This window comes from Ahaetulla prasina, chromosome 13 (assembly GCF_028640845.1).
Source record: "Ahaetulla prasina isolate Xishuangbanna chromosome 13, ASM2864084v1, whole genome shotgun sequence".
Taxonomy (NCBI): domain Eukaryota; kingdom Metazoa; phylum Chordata; class Lepidosauria; order Squamata; family Colubridae; genus Ahaetulla; species Ahaetulla prasina.
In genome coordinates this window covers 23839219-23854399 of record NC_080551.1, presented here as the reverse complement: position 1 = coordinate 23854399, position 15181 = coordinate 23839219, and the positions used below count along the sequence as shown (strand labels likewise).

General features: G+C 45.9%; 1 protein-coding gene across 4 annotated transcripts in view; it reads left to right on the top strand.

Annotated features, from left to right (window-relative positions):
* The window catches only part of LINGO1 (leucine rich repeat and Ig domain containing 1), a 354415-nt gene that overhangs the window by 219365 nt on the left and 119869 nt on the right, over positions 1–15181 (top strand). For all 4 annotated transcript variants that reach the window (XM_058156707.1, XM_058156706.1, XM_058156708.1 and 1 more), the window contains one exon: positions 2252–2322. The gene's annotated coding sequence lies outside the window, so the exon portion shown is untranslated. The remainder of the gene's footprint in view (positions 1–2251; positions 2323–15181) is intronic.

The following is a 15181-nucleotide window of genomic DNA, read 5'->3' as shown; positions in this document are numbered from 1 at the left end:
GCAAAGCTTAAAAGAGCCAAGTTTGTAGACCCCTAAGCTAGGAGATGCTTCCACAGGGCAGAGTTTCCTAACTTCAACTTCTGAAGAACCTTCTGGAGAACTTCAGGATTTGACCCATGTCTTTGTCCCCCGGGGCATAGCAAGCAAACCCAGGCTTGGCAGGAGGACAATTACCGGCTTTATTTTCCCTACCAATTCTCCTTCAGTTGCAAGAAATATCTGTGTCTTCTGAGGGGGTCCTTCCAAGAAAAAAAAGAGTTTCTGTGAAATCATTCTGGGTGGCCCATGATTAAAGGAATCATGTTCTTTAATCTGACAATCCTTTCTCCAATCTTTGGGATTTAGGGACTTGTTTCATCTCAAGGGATGAGGTGATCCCATGTTGGCTGGGGAATTCTGGGAGTTGAAGTTCACAGATTTTGAAGTTATCACGGTTGAGAAGAACCACTCCAAGTATAACTGTGGTAAAGGTTCCCCTCGCACAGATGTGCTAGTCATTCCTGACTCTAGGGGGCGGTGCTCATCTCCATTTCAAAGCCGAAGAGCCAGTGCTGTCCGAAGATGTCTCCGTGGTCATGTGGCTGGCATGACTGAATGCCAAAGGCGCACGGAACTCTGTCACCTTCCCACCAAAGGTGGTCCCTATTTTCCTACTTGCATTTTTTACCTGCTTTCGAACTGCTAGGTTGGCAAAAGTTGGGACAAGGAACGGGAGCTCACCCCATTATGCGTGGGGATACTAGGGATTTGAACTGTTGAACTGCCGACCTTTCGATCAACAAATTCAGCATTTTAGCCACTGCATCCCTTGGTAAAGCATTACCTTGTAACAATATCGGGTCATGTTTGTTTTTTTTATGTGCTTTCAAACTGCTAGGTTGGCAGAAGCCGGGACAAATAACCATGAGATCTAGGCAACCATGATACAACTTCATTCCTTATCAGGGTAGATCTAGGCTTGGATGATCCTTTGAAAAGCTTGGCCCTCTGCCCAAAACTGAAATATGCCAATGAAAATGTGAGTGGTTAGGCCTGGAACTTTTTGTCACCTGTGTATGAAATCTCCAGGCTGATGCCATCTGTCTGAGAACTAAAGCTGGCATGTTTCTTCCACGTGCCAGCAAGGTTTTCTCAAGCTGTGTTTCCAATTATATTCCTCCTCAACTGTTCTCTTCTCTTCTGCATCCTTTTATATAGGATTATATAAAGCGTTGGTTGATGTTGGCTTAATAGCCTTGCGCTGGAGGTATTCAATTATTCTTGTCATCGGTGTGACAATTGATGCTGGTTCAAACCTGGCACCAGATGCCCTGCTGGCCGTTTCTTGTATGAGAATTCGCAAAGGCTAAAGCTTTGCTACAGTTTTCAATGTCTGTTTGTTCTTTGCTAAGTCGTAATCTTAGTCAACTGCTTGCTTACCTGTTAGCTCCTGCAAAGTTGATTGTATAAGAAGAACAACTATGTGCATTAACATGTCAGGGATGAGAATCAAGACCACACAATAAGTTCTAGTTAAGCTGATTTATTGCTCATGGCTATTTACAAGAATCAACTAATGGCCAAAATGAAATCAGCATTAAGTAAGAGTTAACAAAATTCAAAAGGTGTTGGACTTGGATAGCTTATGGGAATGTAACAATTCTAGGATGCTTCCTCTCTTGACTCCACCTTAGGCTCTGCCTCTCTTTCGTCTGCCTTACTCTGCTCTACTCTACTCTACTCTACTCTACTCTACTCTACTCTACTCTACTCTACTCTACTCTACTCTACTCTACTCTACTCTACTCTATTCTACTCCACTCCACTCCACTCCACTCCACTCCACTCCACTAACTCTATTCCTATTGTAAGGTTACATTAACATAACATAATATTTCTTACCTCTTCCCTTTTACTCTTCAGAAAACTAGGGAGGGTCTCTTCTGAAATGTTCCCCCCACCTTTCTGTGGTCAATGACACCTTTTCAATGCTGGTTGTCCTGTTTTCCGCTCCCTCCCTCCTGCCTCCCAAGGCCATTCTCACAGACCCTTACATCACCAGACTTACTCCATACATTTGGTTGATAGCTTGCCTTTTTCTCTCGGACAATCAAGGTGATGGACCCAAAGAGGTATTTCTACTGAAGCCCCATAACCATAATCTTAGGAGGTGGCTTGGCCTGAATGAGCGATGGGTCCCAAGTCACTCCTGAAGGATGTAATTCTCTGTGAGGCAGCCGATCTCAAAATGTCTTCTTCTTTTCATTTCCAGTGCATGATTGGACCAGCGAGGGGAAGATCAGCACTGCATCTCTGGAAACTGGTCATCCTACACTTGCTTAGGTGAGTTGAGAAGTCTCCTAAGAAATGGAGATAACCATTCTGTTATGGTTGAAGTCCAGAGTATGAGCTTGCCTGTATTTCTTCCAGCAACAACATGAAATCTGTGGGGAGTATCTGAACAATGAAAATAGACCAACCAAGGTTTGGCCAAGTGAAAATTTTCTATTGCACATTGGAGCATGATGTCTCTATGGGTGTTCATTGACACAGTTGACCTGGAGGTCGCTTGATTTTAGATTCTTCTGCTCAGCATGGAAAAATAACTTGATGGCCTTCTACTCGTTCCAAAGTCCCATATTTCTTTATCTAAAATCTTGTACCTGAGGAAAAAGTCTGCTTCTCACGGTTGAAGTCCACCCATCTTAAAGTTGCCCCATTGAGAAAGACTGCCCTAGAGGTTAGGACTTAAATCTGTTGGCTCATATTATTATTTTCTAAAAGGAGAAACTTCCAACAAAAGGCCGCCGAAGTGTAGCATTCAGAGGGTAGATTGGATGACCCTGGATGTGTCAGGCTGTAGATTTTTCTAGTGTCTACTCTTGCATTTCGTCCTTCTTGCTGTGACAATCATTGGCCCCTTTTTTTCCAGCCTGCATACGTGTGTGTGTGTGTATACATACATATATATCCCTCCCTCCCTCTCCCCCTCCCTCCCCCTCCCTCCCTCCCTCTCTCTCTCCTCTCCCTCTCTTTCTCTCCCCTCTCCCTTCCCTCCCCTCCCTCCCACTCCCTCTCTCTCTCGTCTCTCTTCCTCCCTCCCTCCCCTCTCTCTCCCTCCTCCTCTCTCTCCCTCCTCCTCCTCTCTCCCTCCTCCTCTCCCCTCTCCATCCCTCTGCCTCCCCCCTCCCTCCAACTCTCTCTCTCCCCCCTCGCTCTCACTCCCTCTCTCCCCTCTCCCTTCCCCTCCCTCTCTCCCTCTCTCCAGGACACTCAGAATAGACAGGAGCAGGTTCCAGCTTGTACTTACTGTATGTTCAGAATCCTAGATTAAAATTTGTGAACTGTCAGTTTGATAAGGCAGTGTGTGAGACGGCAAACATCAGAGCTGGCTATTCTCCGGCAATTTCCCCAGCTTGACAGCTCTCTGGAGGGAACAAAGAGAGGTTTCAGTGCAGAACAAAATTTAGTTTTTTAATGGGGGAAAAAAAAACTCTATCAGGATGATTCCAGCATCCCTTTCTCTGGCTGTCGGTCGGGTGGGGGGCTCTAGGGAAGCCTTTGCACTAGAATGCAACTGTATGTATCAGGCACAAAGAATCAGGACTCTTCACTGGGTTCTAATTAAGCTGGTTGATTTCTCATGCACAAGAATCTAGTCAGCTAATGGTCAGCACTAAATGGGTGCTAGATAAGAGTCAACCATCAGGGATGTGGTGGCTTAGTGGCGAAGACGCTGAGCTTGTTGATCAAAAGGTTGGCAGTTTGAGTCCCTAGTGCTGCGTAACAGGGTGAGCTCCTGTTACTTGTCCCAGCTTCTGCTAACCTAGCAGTTCGAAAGCATGGAAAAAATGCAAGTAGAAAAATAGGGACCACCTTTGGTGGGAAGGTAACAGCGTTCCGTGAGCCTTTGGCGTTGAGTCACGCCGGCCACATGACCACGGAGAAGTCTTCAGACAGCGCTGGCTCTTCGGCTTTGAAACGGAGATGAGCACTGCCCCCTAGAGTTGGGAACACCTAGCACATATGTGCAAGGGGAACCTTTACCTTTACCTTTAAGAGTCAACAGAATTCAAGAGATTTCGGACTGGGATCATTTGTGGGAACGCAACGACTCTAAACTGAGGATACCCTTAACTCCGTCCACCAACTCTGCTTGCTCTTCTTCCACATCTGTAGTGATAGATTCATGTCCTGGGCAGGACACTGGATTAAATGCTCCTCGTGATACCTTCAAACTCTTGGTATGTAATTCTGTGATCCGTTCAGTGGGTTTAAGAACCACACCTGAAAAAAAATTGTTTCACAAGTAGGGCTCCTTCGAGGTTTTCCTTTATGATTTTCCAAAATCAGACTTAGGAAACATAAGTCAATGGTACTCCAAATTAGTGGAAGTCTGACCTTAACACGATCATGTAAATACGTTTGCCTCCTACTTGGAGAAAAAGATACAGGACAGGAATTAAAAGTTGAGAAAATGGCCTTGTTCATGCAATATCTTAGCCAGATCTGTTTAGGATTGCTGTGAGGGGAATGACCCTCTGACGGCTGTTTGAATTCAGCCAACAGGGGTTGAATGGTATATAAACCAGGGGTGAAATGCTCCTGGTTCAGACCGGATCGCCCAATCCAGTAGCAATGGCAGTGGGTGGTTCGGAGAACCGGTAGCAAAAATCCCTGCCCCCCACCATGCCTAGCTGAGCCGTGCGATCATCAGAGGGTTTTTTTTTACTTTTAAAAGCATTTTTTCTTCGGCCGAAAAAATGTTTTTAAAAGTAAAAAAAAAAGCCTCTGATGATCGCGTGGCTCAGCTGAGATTGTCAGAGCCTTTTAAAGGCATTTTTTACAAACTCTTTGGCCAAAGAAGTTGTTAAAAATGATTTTAAAAGGCTCTGATGATCCCAGCTGAGTTGCCTGATCGTCAGAGACTTTTTTTCTTTTAAAGGCAAAACAAAAAATGCTTTTAAGCTTCTGATGATCAGGCAACTCAGCTGGGATCGTCAGAGCCTTTTAAAAGCATTTTTTTACAATCTCTTTGGCCGAAGAGGTTGTAGAAAAAAATGCTTTTAAAAGTTAAAAAAAAAAAAAGTTGGCCACGTCGACCCAGTCATGTTACCCCCCCCCCCAAGCCATGCCCACAGAACCAGTAGTAACAAATTTTACATTTTACCACTGATATAAACTATAGTTAAGCAAACCACAGTGTGGTGCTGCTCACTGCAGTCGGGTCCCCCTTGAAACTTCTCGGGTGCGTTGGCTTTGAAATTCTGGAAGCTGTAATCCTAACAAGTCTAAAAGGCTCTCATTTCGGCACGGCTGATTTCCTGCATTGTGCAAACATCTGTGACGATTGTCATACCAGCTTGGACTGTTTTAGAGGCAGGTTTCCCGTTGCTAAAACCAAAGACAAAATAAGATGGATGCTGGATCTAAATCAGGGGAGGGTTTTGTGTAGTTTTAAGCCAGCCAGTCAGAGAAGGCTGGGAGAGAGAAAGAGCCACGCAAGTCAAAATAATCAAAAGCTTTATCCCTTCAGTCGGAGGAAAAGAAAGCAGGTTTATTTATAGAAACATGTCTATCCAGGGATGGCCTGTCAATGCAGAGGTCAGCACTTTCCTGGAGAACCAACGGCATAAATTGTCAGGTAGAGAAAAGATTACATCCACCAATAACTTCATTTTCAGAGCGCTCTGCAAGTGGGAAAGAAGAGAGAAATCAATGGGAGGCAGAATTCTCCGTCTAGTCCCAGAAACTGCCTATGGGCTGACGATTGTTTTAAAAGTATCTGCTGAAAGGGTCATTCTCTCCTTTGGCAGCAAAATTGAAAGAAGGGATTTCATGGGAAGTAAAATTGGACGGAGACCGATGCTACACGATCACTTAATGTGGCTCTGATAGAGATTTCTAGGAGAAAGAGAGACAGATGAGTGGATAGATTAGATTAGATTAGATTAGATTAGATTAGATTAGATTAGATTAGATTAGATTAGATTAGATTAGATTAGATTAGATTAGATTAGATTAGATTAGATTAAACTAGGATAGCGAGAGAGAGAGAGAAACAGACAGACAGATAGATAGATAAATAGATAGATAGATGGATGATGGATGATGGATGATAGATGATTGGATGGATGGATTCATGGATGAGAGAGAGAGAGAGAGAGAGAGAGAGAAGGAGATGAGATGAGATGAGATGAGATGAGATGAGATGAGATGAGATGAGATGAGATGAGATGAGATGAGATGAGATGAGATGAGATAGAGAGGAGAAATTTCCTGACAGGGAGAACAATTAATCAGAGGAACAGCGTGGACAACCATTTGTCCAGAAAGGTATAGGGTCTCCTGCTCAAGCAGAGGGTTGGACTAAAAGACCTTCAAGATCTGTTCCGGCTCTCCAAGGTTTATGGTCTACAAAACTGGATGTAATCTGGATGTAATCTGAAGTGGCTTCTTTTTTTTTTTTCCTTCTTCTTCTCTCCGTGACCAAGTGGGGCATGAGATCCCATCTTGACAGCTCTGTGTTCACCCAAGGGTGGTGTGTTAATGTTAAATGAGGAGAAAGAGGTGGTTGGTTGGTTGGTTGGAGGAAGCCAGCGAAGTCATGGGGTTCTTGAGTCTTTTTGTTATGCACTCCGATCTTTCGTGCTTAATTACATCCTGACATGAACAAAAGGGGGTGGGGAGGAGATGTCTTCCTTAAAAAGGAAAGGAAAGCTTTCTGACGGGGTGGGGAATTGCTTTCTATGAAATATTTAAGGCGTTCTGCCTCTTCGAAAAAGACCGCATGGGTGAATGGCTGCTCTTTGACCTTGTTAATTGAAGAGAAAAAATAGTGTTGGGTTCAAGAATTCATCGGCTGCCCTCCCAACGTGAAAAAAAATCTGGGAGGCTCCATAACTGGGCAAGGGTGTCTCCGTTCAACCATGTTAATTCGAGTGTCTTTGTGTTTCTGAGCTCATTAGCAGCTTGGTTCGCACATGACAGTGTGGCAAAGGGAGGAGGGTGCGCGTATTTGTACAGCAGGTGTTCCCTGGCGTGGGAAGTGGGATGAATGATGTACGGATTTTAGGTGTTGCTTTGATGTCCCTGTTTTCTTCTGTCGTTCCCATCCGGATGGAGGACGAGATCCTACATCCAGAGGTCTTGAGATTGGGCCGATGAACAAAATAGATTTCTTCGTTCTTGAATTGAAAAGAGGCTTCCTAGACGCACGTTCACTCTGGTTCCAGGAGTATCCAACCTTGGAGATTTGAAGACTTGTGGTCTTCAACTCCCAGAATTCCCTGTGGCTGGCTGAGGAATTCAGGGAGTTGACGTCCCCAACAGTGGTGGGTTTCACTTAACTTTGCTATCGGTTTGCGTGCGTGCGCCACTTCTGTGCCAGCACAGAAGCTTCTGCGCATGCACAGAGCGTATTTAATGATGTCCGGGCAGGTGGGTGGAGCCTCCCACTGCCACTACTACCAGTTCGCTTGAGCCGTGGCAAACCAGTAGCAACCCACTGGTCATAAAGTCATAAAGTCGCCAAGATTGGACACAGGATTGGATTCTCTCATCTAATGATACCAATGAGACAGTCCACCTTTTATGTCCCACACTCCTCTCTTTAAGTGAAAAGTTCAGAAAAGTAGCAGCCCCACGGCTAAAGGAACACATCCATCTTCTGTAAAGCATCCCTCAATCTTAATGCAAGTAGTCCCTGATTTGCAATCTTCATTTAGCAACCATTTGAAGTTACAATGGTGCTTTTAAAAAAATGACTTTCCAGGGGGCTTCCCACAAGTCAAGATAACAAGGGAAGTCAAGTTTCACTTGATGTTAAGCAATGATTGCTTAACAGCCACGGCAAAAGAGGTAGTAAAACCAGGTGCAATTCACCTAACCACTGTAGCATTTAGTTCTGGGTACAGTTTTGGCCATAATTCGAGGACTACTGTACACACAGCTTTAAGGACAGGTTTGCTGCATGCACATAACCTCCCAGACACACACACACACACACACACACACACACACACACACACACACACACTCACTCACTCAAAGCATCCTTATAGGTTATTCCCAGGACAAAGGTAAAATGTTGCATATGTAGAAGAGGCTGTAAGGTGAGAAAGAAGGTTTGCAAACATGCAAACTGGCAAGGATTCTGCTCCGCTCCAGTGAATTTCCGCAGAGTATTTGCAAAGTGGTAAATTTGCAGTTGCAGTTCTAAGCAGCCACCCTGTCGAATGTGTTCAAAGAAGAAAGGAAGGAAGGGGAAGGGGAAGGAAAGAGAGATGAGAAACAGGGAGGGGATGGAGGGAGGGAGGGAGGGGAAGGAATGAGAGATGAGAAATAGGGAGTGGGAGGGAGGAGGGAGAGAAGGGAGCGAGGAAGGAAGGGAGGAAGGAAGGAAGGAAGGAAGGAAGGAAGGAAGGAAGGAAGGAAGGAAGGAATAGCAATAGCAATAGCATTTAGACTTATATACCACTTCACAGTGCTTTTACAGCCCCCTCTAAGCGGTTTACAGAGTCTTGTCCCCAACAATCTGGGTCCTCGTTTTACCCACCTCAGAAAGATGGAAGGCTGAGTCAACCTTGAGCCAGTTATTGTCGAACTGCTGGCAGTGGGCAGAGTAAGCCTGCAATGCTACATTTTAACCGCTGGGAGGGAGGGAGGGAGGGAGGGAGGGAGGGAGGGAGGGAGGGGGAGGGAGGGACGGAGGGAGGGAAGGAAGGAAGGATGGAGAGAGGGAGGGAAGGAAGGAAGGAAGGAAGGATGGAGAGAGGGAGGGAGGGAGGGAGGGAGGGAAGGAAGGAAGGAAGGAAGGAAGGAAGGAAGGAAGGAAGGAAGGAAGGAAGGAAGGAAGGAAGGAAGGAAGGAAGGAAGGAAGGAGGGAAAATAGAAGAAATGAAAACAAACACATTACTGCAGAGTTTCCCCGTAGGGTTGCTTAACTCCATCTCCTTACCTAGCAAGCTTTCCCCAAGGAGCAACTCTCAAAACAATCTCGGCGTTTCCTTGGTGGGCAAAGGCTTTTTCAGATCGACTAAGAAGTCTTGGCAATCTTCTTGGCCGTTGTTCATATTCTTTCCGTGAGCCATCCCTGCAAAGGAGGCAAAGCTGACGGGCCTTTTAAATTTTTATTTTATTTTATTTTCTAAAAGTGAATTCACCAAGAGCCTCAGTTTTCCAGAGACTTTCTGGGAGCATCAGAATAATTGCCAGGCCTTATCGTAGCCTTCTCGGGGGCGCCTGCCAAAAGGACGCCTTCCAGCTCCCACCGGAGCGCCAGGCGGCTGCTCTTTTCATCCCCAAATAAAACAAACGGGAACAAAGGCAGCGATCGTATTGCATGTCATCAATGATATCGCCATTTATCTGAGCAATAATTAGTAATTCCGCCGCCACAAAGGCATCTTTCATAATTGCATTGTTTTCAGAGAGCTTATTAATGTCATCCCGGACAATAGCAGCATGGGGGTTTGGGCGAGTGGGCGAGAGGAGAAGGACGGCAGCTCAGGCAGAAGGAAAGCTCCCCCCCCCCAAAAAAAACCACAAAAAAAAAACGGTGAGTGGGGGGAACAGAAAAAGCAGAATTAAAAAAAAAAGGCATTTGGAAAGCCAGCCGTGCTGGGAAGAACAGCTTGGAAAAGCTAGGATGTCATAGCCACCCATTCGTCTTCTTCTCTTCTTCCTCTTCCTCTTCCTCTTCCTCTTCTTCTTCTTCTTCCTCCTCCTCCTCTTTCTTCTTCCTCCTCCTCTTTCTTCCTCCTTCTCCTCTTCTTCTTCTCTTCTTCCTCTTCCTCCTCTTCCTCCTCTTCCTCTTCTTCTCTCCTCCTCCTCCTCCTCTTCTCTTCTTCTTCTCTGCCTCCTCTTCCTCTTCCTCCTTTTCCCCTCCTCTTCCTCCTCTTCCTCTCCTCCTCCTCCTCTTCTTTTCTTCTTCTTCTTCTCTTCTTCCTCCTCTTCTTCCTCTTCCTCCTCCTCCTCTTCCTCTTCCTCTTCCCCTTCTCCTCCTCCTCCTCCTCCTCCTCCTCCTCCTTCTTCTCCTTCTTCTTCTTCCTCCTCCTGCTTCTTCTTCTTCCCCAATCAGTTGAGACATTGGCTTAGTGAATTCTGCCCTTCCCCATTTATTGGTTCAATTGGAGCACCTGGAAAAGAGAGTGTCTCTGATGGATTATTTCCTTATTTTATGTACTTATTTATTAATTTTTTTTATGCTGGCCACCACACTTTCACTTTCAACTCCAGGCCGCTTACGATGACATAAAAGGATTAAAAGAAAAAAAAATAATAATCCCAAATGTTTAAAACAAAGAGGATTAAATAGGAATTCTACTATTACCCCAAGCAGGGGGACCAGCAAAGAACCAAATGCAAATTCGGGCCAGAGGGTGGTGGTTGTTTTTTGGCTAGGATATAAATAAGTGGAGGGCTGTTTAGACTCCCTCCCTCGACTCCAGGGATCAGAGATTCAGGCGAGGCTTGCAAAATCAGCATGGCTCCTATCTTATGCAATAAATGTCCCCCAGGCCCAGGGCAATCCACTTGGGGTCTTTCTGTCAAACGGGGAAGCGGGGCCTCTTACAAGAGAGAAATCATCAAGTGGAGAATTCTGAAGCCAGCAATTCGAAAGAAAGAAAGAAAAAGAAAGGAGGGTTAAAAAAAAAAAAAAGGAAGCGCACGTGCCTTCGGTTCCATCTCTCCTGGGGCTGAAGGAGGAACTGTTGAATGAGAGTTAATATTGAGGCATTTAAACAAGTTCAATCCAGCAAAGGCATTAGAGCTCCTTTGGGGGAACCCTCGAGAATCTCAGGCAGTTGGCTTGGAGCCAACATCTCTGATGTTTCTTCTTCTTTCCTACCTTCTCCTTCTCCACCACCAGCCCCACTCCTTTCCTTTCCCTCTCTTCCCTTCCATCTATCCTTCCTCCTTTCTTCCTTCCTTCTCCTCCTTCCTTCTTTCCTTCCTTCCTTCTTTTCCTCCACCTCCCCCCAACTCCCTTCCCTTCCCCTCCCTTCCTTCCCCTCTCTTCCCTTCTGTCTATCCTTCCTCCTTCCTTCCTTCCTTCTCCTCCCTTCTTTCTTTCCTTCCTTCTTTCCCTCCTTCTCCACCTCCGCCCCCACTCCCTTCCCTTCCCTTCCTTCCCCTCTCTTCCCTTCCGTCTATACTTCCTCCTTTCTTTCTTTCCTTTCTTCCTGCCCTTCTCTTCCATCTTTCTCCTCTTTCTTTCCTTTCCTATCCTATCCTATCCTCCCCTTCTCTTCCTTTTTCCTCTTCCCGTCTCCCTCCCTCTTCTTTCTTTTCTTTCTTTTCCTTTTTCACCTTCCTTTCTTCAATGTCAGCTGGAGCGTTATCCAAGCTAAGGGAGGCATGCAGAGTGATTGACCTCAATGAGGATTGCCATCACAACAAGATAGCGTCAAAGCATAACAAAACCAGGAATCCCCATCCTCTTCCCTTTAAAAGCAGGGATGGCTTTTCTGACAAACAGCTGCCTCCTGACCCATCCATTGATTGGGACCTTGCAAATTAGGGCAGGCTTATTTAATGGCAGGCATGGAATAGCATTCCTTCACTTCCCCAGGCCTGCAGATAGTAGATGCAATTGGTGTTCGGCTGTGCATTCAAACATGCGGCAGTTCAATTAATAGTAGCAGTTATCTGTGAATGGGACTCTTTGCAAAGAATGTAAACATAAATCCCTGGGAGATACCGCAGCACATTCTCGCTCCCCAGAGGTTCACAATCTACTAATTAGCACCAAAGATGCAAGAGAAGGGAGGGATGAGAAGACAGCATTGTCTCTGATGGAAGGGTTTCCCCAAAGCCTTGATGGGAAGGCTGAGTTTCGAAGGGGAGCGTTGAGGCATTGACCTTTTGGAGAAGTACTTCGCTCATGTGCCCAGTAGAGGAGTCTTCCGGGCACGTCCAGGTGGCCTCGGAAGGTCCTCTATGCCATGGTTGAGCCTGGAGGGGGCAGGGCCACCTCGGCATTTTGAAGAGCCATTTCAGGCGTGTATGAAGGCAGCAAAGCGAGGGAACTCGGGCGAGAATTAGAAGATGCACATCAAAGGATCTCAGCGGCCAATTGAAAAGCTTTTAATGTGTAGCCCGAGAGCAAAGAGAAGCACACACGAGGGATTCTTGATGTGCTTTGCTCCGGTCTTCTCCAGCAAATGGTGTCAATCTGACATCTCGGCAGGGAGAGTGACTTTCCTAACACCTTCCTTGAATCACTTAAGAGTGTGAGGGAGGCGGGGAAGGTGTGCTTTTGGTATTTTTAAGAACCTTGTTTACTGATCGGAATCCTTGTTTCCTTCAAGAAGGCTTTGAGGTCACCACACTACTCTGGGTTTCATGTCATATGGGAAACGGGCCAGGGTGGTGTTGGAAGAAACGTCCATCTGGGTTCAGTTCCAAGTGGGGGGAAAGACACTGGAAACATGGAGACTGCTTGGAAAGATGGTTTAATGGTGGACAGGAATCACATAGCTTGAGTTCCTGAACAGGAGCACATGGCTTGCGTTCCCGAGTAGAAAAGGTGATCACATGTTTCAAGGTGTTGGGTGAAGAACCAGAGAGGAAAGGAGAAGAAGAGAAGAAGGGAAGAACAACATGCTGAGTGCTTGAGTTTATACTCTCTGTGGGGCTCCACCTTGGTGTTTCTTGTTCCTGTATAACAAATGTACCCTGACTGGTTGTCAAACTCCCAGGTGGTCTAAGGATCTTGGCTAACTTTGTAGGTTGTCTCTTAAGCTTGCTTGAGCCTTGCCATGTGGTGAGTTTCTGTTGCTAGATGGATCCTATTGTGTTGCAGATGATGGTCCATTGACAAAAGTGGGGGGAATGAGTGAGCTTGGCTGAGGCCTTAATGGCCCATTGACAAAGGTGTGAGGAGGCAGGAAGCTGCTTTGTCTTTAAAACAGGTTTCTCCATTTCTCATCCAGGGGGAAACACAATACTCTGCCCTATTTAATATCCTCCAAAATTTCATTCTTCTAGGAGAGGGGTGAGTGCTAACTTCCTACAGTGATTTATGTGGTTGTTGTTGTTAGTCGTGAAGTCGTGTCTGACACATCGAGAACGTTGGACAATGTTCCTCCAGCCCTTCCTGTCCATAAACCGCCATGGTGGTTCATATAAACCCAGGGATTCTCCCACCTGTCTCTTTCCCAAGCCCTGCTATCCAAAACCAGAAGCGGAGTTTTTTCCCCTCCCTTCCATTAGTGCTCGAAGAGTGGAGGACAGGTAGGCTGTGGCTACTGATGGCCTCTTTTCAGTGACCGTTCAAAAAGGAAGGGGGGGAGGAGGGGGGAAGAGGAGGAGGAGGAAGGGGAGGAGGTGATAGATGAGGAGGAGCAGGAGGAAGAGAAGGAAGAGGAAGAGAAGAGGAAGGAGGAGGAGGAGGAGAGAGAAGGAGAGGGAGAAGAAGGAGATAGATGTGGAGGGGGAGGAGGAGGAGGAGGACAAGAGGGAGGAGTAGGAAGAAGAAGAGGGAAAGGGAGAAGGAAGAGAAGGAGAAGAAGGAGATAGAGGAGGAGGAGGAGAAAGGGAGGAGGAGGAGGAGGAAGAGGAGGAGGAGAAGAAGGAGGAGGAGGAGGAGGAGGAGGAGGAGGAGGAGGAGGAGGAGGAGGAGGAGGAGGAGGAGGAGGAGGAGGAGGAGGAGGAGGAGGCCATAACTGCACACTGCTACCTCAGGATGACCCTCCACCTTAGCCACAAAACTTCCTGCCAGAGTCGATGTGTTCCTCCTTTAAGGAGTCTCCGGAGTCCATCTTGATTTTCCTGCTCGAGGCAGAATCCTCTGGGAAGTTGTTTAACTGCTCCTGGAAACCACAAGGGCAGATTAACCGTAATCTCCCATCATCCAGGCAGAACCTCTTTGCCCTCTGTATTCAGAGCTATTTTGCAGCTAATTGAAGTCACTCAGGATTAATAACAGGAGGAGCCCAATGGCTCTGGGTCAGGCTGCAATGGTTATTTTATTTTATTTTTCCCCCTCTGTGCTTTTTGCATAATGCCGGTTTCTGTGCATTAAATATAATTCAGCCTCCGCACAAGGGATTTTCGCTGACAAAATAATGCACTTTCTTCCTTCTTTTCTCCTGTTCCTTTTTTTAGTAGACCTTTCTCCCTGGTCTACTTTGGAGTGTGTTTGGCAGGGAAGAAGAGTAGGAGGGAGGGAGGGAGGGTGGGTGGGTGGGATCACTTATAATTTGGTACGTAATTGTAATTAATTGGTGAGACCGAAATCTTCCTCTTCCTCTTCCTTCTCTCCTCCTGCTTTTTTTGACAGCCCTACGCACTGCTAGGCGCTAAGCCACACCAAACAGAAAAACAGGGGAGGGGGGAAATTACAAAAGTAAATATTCTGAAAAAATATTCAAAAAATTACGAAGTGTTTTCTCTCTGTTTGAAAGGAGTTCCAGCAAAAGTGTTGGTGCATAAGCATTTTTATTCTTATTTTATTTATTTTTTTAAATTCCCTCTGCTTCCCTAAGATTACAGAGGAGGAAATTGGGCAGAAACCAATGGGGATAAAAATCTACATGTGTCATTTCGGGTGTCTTTTGCCCTGAGACAATAACCGAACGGCGCGATATTAATATTTCTGTGAATATTGATAAACAGCATGAACACATTTCTGGGAGAAAAATCCCTGCGACTTAAATGGTTTAAGAAGACCATTTTAAATATATTTTCCCTGCGGGCCTCTCGGTTTAAAAATTGTTTCTAAGAAAGAAACAGAGAATCGCATGCAATGAATATTGAATACTTCCGAGTTGCCAGACCACAGAATTGGAGAGATTTTTCGTTACATTGAAGAACCATATAAACCATGTAAAACATATGAAGAACGGATGCTGGAATTGGGTAGGTCTAGTTTAATGAAAAGAAGGACTAGGGGGGACATGATAGCAGTCTTCCAATATCTCAGGGGCTGCCACAAAAAAGAGGGAGTCAAACTATTCTCCAAAGCACCTGAGGGTAGAACAAGAAGCAATGGGTGAAAACTCATAACGGAGAGAAGCAACCTAGAACTAAGGAGAAATTTCCTGACAGTGAGAACAATTAATCAGTGGAACAACTTGCCTCCAGAAGTTGTGAATCCTCCAACACTGGAAGTTTTTAAGAAGAGGTTGGATAACCATTTGTCTGAAGTGGTGTAGGGTTTCCTGCCTAAGCAGGGGGTTGGACTAGAAGACCTCCA